Source organism: Macadamia integrifolia, chromosome 4, assembly GCF_013358625.1.
Source record: "Macadamia integrifolia cultivar HAES 741 chromosome 4, SCU_Mint_v3, whole genome shotgun sequence".
Taxonomy (NCBI): Eukaryota; Viridiplantae; Streptophyta; class Magnoliopsida; order Proteales; family Proteaceae; genus Macadamia; species Macadamia integrifolia.
Window position 1 is genome coordinate 24080645 of NC_056560.1, and position 6774 is coordinate 24087418.

Here is a 6774-nt window from a genome sequence, read left to right on the forward strand (position 1 = left end):
CCAAAAAAAAAAGGGAGTCTGGGCAGATCTTTCAAATGTGATATTTCTACTCCTCTCCCAAAATTAGCCCAAATATAGAATTCTGAATCCTTATCTTTCAATAAATTACAGAGAGATTGAAAGTGACAGAAGAGAGAGAGGAGGAGTAGAGTTGAAAATAGGTATTGATTCTGGGAACCTAACAGTTGGTGCAACAGGAAAATCGGTTAAAATGTCAAATGGTTTGCTATTTTTTTCGCTTCAGTGAATTACTTTCAGTTTGCTTTCTACCAAAAAAAGAATTACTTTCAGTTTGCTCAACTTTAGATCGTAATGAAGATTGCAAAAAAACAGAAACAAAAAAGTGATGCAGAAAAAACAAAAAAACATTTTTTTTTCTTTGGGTTGGGGGTTAGAAAATCGTGATCCAGATGAATAAAGCCAGATTGGAAGGATTCTTTTCGGGAACTCTACCATTTGTGAGACACTATAAATGGTTGGGAGCGGAAATGGCTACGATTGGTATGATTTGATTTTTATTTCAATTACTTCTGAATTGGTATGCTTTTTATTTCAATTTCAAATGATGATTTCTATTTCCAAGGTTGGATGATTTGATTTTGTTTTTTTAACCTACTAAGTGCATTGGTTAGTCTACTAAGCATTAGAAGGGTCAAGGATCATCCACTCACACACCCTCGAAAAAGATAGAAATCGATTCCATCACCTTCTCTCCAGGTCCTCAACTCTTGATCAAGTTGAAGTTGTCATCACTAGGCTAAGGCTAAGCTAGTGTTCATATGAACCTCATTTGTTGGTGCTTCTAGGGTTTTATAAGTTTGAATCACGTTGGTTTATTCTTTATGATTGGAGGGTCCGATTATGTGCCATTTACGTAAACGATCAATAAGAAATTGATTTTATGTATATATAAAGAATCCTAAATCTTGTTTAAGGTTTATTTGGATATATGTTTAAGTCTGGGTTTTGAAATATATATATATATATATATATATATATAAGACCTGTTTGGAGCACGTTAAAATGATTTTTGGCTACATGTGGTCCTATGGCTGCACAAAGTATCATTGAGTTCCATAAGTGTTGTTGGCCATTGTATACGCTTCAGTACCTTAATTGGTTAAGATAATTTTATTTAATCATTTGATTGATTGTGTTTTGTTCTCCTATGTTGAATATTAAATTCTTTGAATAATGAAATCTCACATGAAAAATTATCATTCTTTTGTTAAATGCCTTATATTTATCAACAATGGAAATGTCATGGGGACATAGAAATTCAAAATCACTTGCACTAGCTTGCCACATGAAAAGAACACTCACCCATGCGCTATATTTCAAGGTCGTGTTTGGTTCAATGATAGGGTACAAATGTTGCGAGCTAGTGGTCAAGTGATCAAAATAGCATCTCGACATTCTTGGGGTAAGGCTGCATAATTCTCGACCTCCCCCAGATCTCGCACATGTGAGAGCCTCGTGCATAGAGTACGACTTTTTTTAGTATTAACTTTATTTTATTTTAACTTACTTTTGGTGAGAATTGTATTCTATACTTTAATAGAATGGAAAACCCTAGTCTATCTTGTAACTCCAATTTTTTTCAACTCTGTGATTTCCTGTGTGCACATTCTCTCTATCTATGTACATGGTTGTTGTACTATGCTAGGTATACAGTTTTCTTTTGGTTGAATGATTGTTTTAGTACCTTTTTAAAATATCCTTCTGATACCTCCATACGCACCTCAAGCCCCATGGTGAATGAATTTGCATTCACCGTGGGATAGAAAAAATTTATCCTTAAAAAAATGACTGAATTTTTTTGTACAAATTAAATTTATTTCTTTTTAATTAGTTAATCTTTAGAGATGACCCATCTAATTATGGATCCCAAGGCTATCTATGGCAGTGTGGGAGATGGTGAAAATCAAATAATAAGAAAGCAAGATTTGGGTATTAGATAGCCCTAATGCAACTCTAGGAGTAGGGTTGTCCTGATTCTAAATGCAAGGTGGGCAACAGGCATGCCAAGAAGAAAAAGCAGTTTTCCTCAGCTTCTAGTCCAAAAGTTAGAAATTTTCCATTTTAATTTGCATGGATCACTACCTTAAGAGTTTCATCTCCCTCTTGGTATTTTAAAGGAGAACAAAAGACTTATCCATTTGGTTAGTTAAGGCATGTCAAACAAAAAAGTTGATTATAACATAGCCATTTATTACTGTTTACTGGTTATAAGTTGGTGTTTCAGACTACTTTGAGAAGATGAAAGTCCTATGTTCTAGTCTTTAACTTACCAAGATTTCTCATGGCTGTAGGAGTCAAAACTCTCTGTCTTCATTGTCCATGCCTTGAATCATGTTGCTCTTTCCTCGTAAGGAACCTCTCAAGGAAAAGAGAATTGTAGCTATACAATGATTGAGGAAGATATAGGGCAAAAGTAAGCTTTCACGGAATTCCAGAGCTTCATGGCCTCTTACAATTTTAGACAATGTGGATGAATATATTTAATTCTCCCTCCAACCTCTTTCCAGTCAGATTCATGCACGCAGCTCTACTGCCTCATAAAAGACTGAATGACTGATATGAAAATATTAAAGAAATTGAAAAATCAAACATTAGACAAGGGTACTCTTAACAAAATGACAGATTAATTGAGTTCATTTTTGTTTACCATAGCTGTATGTTCATATATATAGGAGTTTAACTTTCTCATATGCTTCCCTGACTCCTTGCCAGGAGAGCCCATCCATAGTGTAAGAACTTTATGGCACCTTTCCACTTCATAGCTTTTTGAAACTTGAAATTCAGGATACACATGTTACACAATCTTATTAGTAAAATTATGTTTATCAAAAATGAAAAAAATTCCCATATGCTTTATGTTTTGTATTCTTCATTTTATTTCTTAAAATTTTATAAAATTACGAAAATAATTAGATGAGTTTTCATAAATAATACATTTGACTAAGAGGACACATCCATGACCCATCCAATAATAATGGCATACACATAAACATCAAATGTTACAAGACAAAGGGGTTGGTAGCGTGGTAGAATGAAGGCCTTACTTCATCATTGCCCGAGTCGACTAACTGTGGGTTTGAGTCAAAATACCCTACTATAGCTCGTTGGTCTTTTAGAAGCATTGTTTACCGTGTAGGGGTTTCAGCCTGGGGCTATGATTATTATCATGGAGCACTCTTTTAATTTATTTTCACACAAAAAAAAAAATTGTTATTAATTAACCCTATTTAAAGCCTGGAGTACATACCCTCAAGGACTCTACATCCATCCACACTTCACAAATTAATGACACCATCATCTCTTCATTTGGTTTCCCTATCACCCATATTCTCCATCTTTTCCCTTACCCAATCTTTTTCATTTCTAGTAACAAAATCTAGATTATACAATATTGGAATCATACTCACCGAGCACAAGAACACAAGTACTGGGCCAAGATCCAAAGCAAGATAGGCAGTGCTGCATAAAAGATCCTGTTCCCCACTGTGTTGAGAATGAACCCTTTCTCTAGTAGCTCAGAAACATAATCTGGGCTCACAATGCCTTTAGGATCCTCTGGAGTGTTAATGAGGAAGTTCACCTGGTTAAGATACCTAATGGATAGACAATGACATAAAAAAGCAAACAAGAATATCACCAAGACAATGACATATTTTAGAGCAACCATGAACTCCCCATCGCGTGCTCCGTATATGCTATCCCCGATTGGCTTCTTTACATTGTAAGAACTATTTATTACAGTGGCTAAGCCGGAGCACAGGAGAACCGATGTTGTTGCCATTAGGGTTGAACCCATGTAGAAGGAAAACAAGTAAATCAAATTTCATATTTTCTCTCCCAAGAGAAGAAGTAGGCTTCTTTATCCAAGCCAGACGTCAAGCTTCATTCGTAAAGCCACGAGGCAGGCACCTCCTAATTAGCCAAACCCCTATTTTATCTCTTCTATTTTCTCCCTTTCTCCTATTTTCTCTCCCTCTCTCTACCGTGTCCCTATCAAAATCAATCTTTTTTTTGCTACTAAAGAACAGTAAAAAAATACAGGATTAATACTCATTCAACCCTAGTATGACCTGAATCAGGCCGAAAGTTTTATTACCCATTGGTGGAAGGAAAAAAAAAATTACATATGGATTTCGAATTACAAGTTTCAAGAAACCATGAAACGAAAAAAGACAAAAAAAAAAAAAAGAAGCCAAATCATCTATTAAATTGCAATGGGACAATCTTATCATTGCACCGAGATCCACCTTCCACATACATATAACTGCCAAAGTCCAGATCATACCTTCATCCGGAACCTCTCTTCTTCTTCTTTGCTAGCTTAAGGTTTATAGCTAAAAGAAAGAACTCTCTAACCATGTAGCACATTTGTCAACCATTACTTCTAGAAAGGTTGATAAAGGTCCTTCTTTTATTGATAAATTTATGAAGCTTCGGTTTGAATTTTGGAATTAGCCACCTACTTCCAAGGGAATTATATATACATTATGGAATTCAACTCTGGATGTCACTAATTAGAAGATTGATAATTAAGATAGAAATAGTTCTTACCTTTAGCACTGACTTACTACTAACATGAGCCCTTTTTATTATAAAAACAAGGATATATAATCTGTGGCAAATTTTTCACTTTGAGTCTCCTCACAACCCATGGATGGTGTGAGATGGAGTTGAAGGGTATATGCTTAGACTATAATGGGGGAGTACTTCAATGTGGTCTGTAGCCAATCGGAGAAGGTGGAAGGGGAGCCAGTTAACCAAGCTGATGATTTCAACTACTGTAATTTTGGGGCTGGTCTTTTGGATTTGAAACGAAAGGGAAAAATGTCGATTTGGTGTAACGAATAAGTGGGAGATAGTCAGATACATTGCAATGGCAAACTTGATACATTATTTGATTGTATAATTGAATTATTTAGTTCTTATATTCTCAATTTCATGGATTTTTTTTTCTTTTTATTAATTTAGTATATGTTATGTAGATTCTCCTCGAAATTCACCATTTATTTTCATACACCGTGTAAGAAATATTACATTTTATGCAATATTTAACACAAAATCTATATTTTTTAATATTTTTATGAAAAATTTAACAAAAAAAAATATAATTAATTACATTTTGTGCAATATTTCACATAAAAGTATTTTATTTTGAAGATTAATTTTTACAAATATTAATTTCTGTGTGCAAGGAACAAAGCACATATAAATTCAATGTCACCTTATCAAGGATAAGGTTCTGAGTGGTGATATTAATAAGTTGCTCCCTATTATGAAAGGCCTTGCATATCAGAAGCATGCATAGTTATCAGAAAATTACTTGGGAGGGCAACAATGATGGTTGAGACTTGAGAGCATTAGGGTTGCCTTCCTCAGCTTCCCCATTTAAGTATTTTTCTTATTACTTTTAGACCAAAAGGTACCAAATTTCCATTTTAATTTGCATGGATCACTAACTTAAAAGAGTTTCATCTCCCTTTTGAAATTTTCAAGTAGACCAAAAGACTTCTCCATTTGGTTAGTGAAGGGATATCAAACAAAAAAAGGTGACTATAACTTAGCCATTTATTACTGTTCACTTGTCTCCACTTAGATAAGTTGGTGTTTCAGACTACTTTGGGAAGGTGAAAGTCACATGTTCTAGTCTTAACTTACCAGGACTTCTAAGTTCATTGGTTCATGGCCTTGAATCATGTTGCTCTTTTACTCTTAAAGGAACAAATTTAGGAAAAGAAAAAAAGCTAATGAAGACAATGCTATATGTATAATGATTGAGTAAGATATACAGAGCACTTAAAGTAAGCTTCTATAGAATTTGAGAGCTTCAGGGTCGCTTACAATTTTAAACCATGTGGGTGAATCCATTAGTTATTACAAATTAAAGCATAAAAAGGCTGAAAGATTGAAAATAAATGGGATTACAAAAGTAATACATTAGATAAGGGTACTAAGTGCTTACCTTCCCGCACCCCCCCAAAAAAAAAGAAACACAAAAAATATAAGGGTAATAATGCAAAATGACAGATTAATTAAACTCATTTTCATCGCCATAGCTGCATGTGTGTGTGTGTGTTGTGTACACCTAAACATATGGGGAAGTGGAGCTAGGGTATGGGTGTTTTTTAATAATTTGGTTCCACTTCCACATGTGTCTAGGTGTACGCAACACTATTGAGTAGTTTTCTTTTTCCACATATATATATATATATATATATATGTATGAACCCGCTTGCATTCCCCATGTCCATGCGTTGAAGATGGTCCCGTGCTCCCTTCCATTGGTTTGTGCGCTGGTGTGCGCCTACACCAGTAGGGTAGCGTTTTTTCTCCTATATATATATATATATATATATTAACTTTCTATGGGCTATAAGTCCTCTTGGCACTCTAGCAATAGTGGCACCTCCGCAGATGGTCACTCCCCACTCCCCTCATTTGGAATTGATTCTATGACTTACCATGTTTGGAGAAGTAATCGACATCAAGTGTGCGACATAGTTTTGCAACGGCTTCCTCAGCATCATGTTGATCAAGGAATGGGTTTTAATTAATTTTGATCTTCTTAGAGTTAATCCTTGGCCCTAGCGATTTTGAGTTCTCTCTTTCTTTTGTATCCTCTTCAGATTTCCCTCATAGTTTAATTCAGCTTATTAGGTTAGGATGCTGATTTTATTTTAGAGTTTTCTCTATCTATTTCTTATCTTCCTTTTTTCTTTCTTCTTTATTTTATTTTCCTTCTTTTCTTTTCTTTTG

The 6774-nt window shown here is 34.6% G+C and overlaps 1 protein-coding gene across 1 annotated transcript in view; it reads right to left on the minus strand.

The window, feature by feature from the left end:
* LOC122076870 (galacturonokinase) overlaps window positions 1-451 on the minus strand; it is a 39446-nt gene extending 38995 nt beyond the window's left edge. Inside the window, exon 1 of the mRNA XM_042642474.1 lies at window positions 12-451. The gene's annotated coding sequence lies outside the window, so the exon portion shown is untranslated. The remainder of the gene's footprint in view (window positions 1-11) is intronic.
* Window positions 452-6774: the final 6323 nt, after the last annotated feature.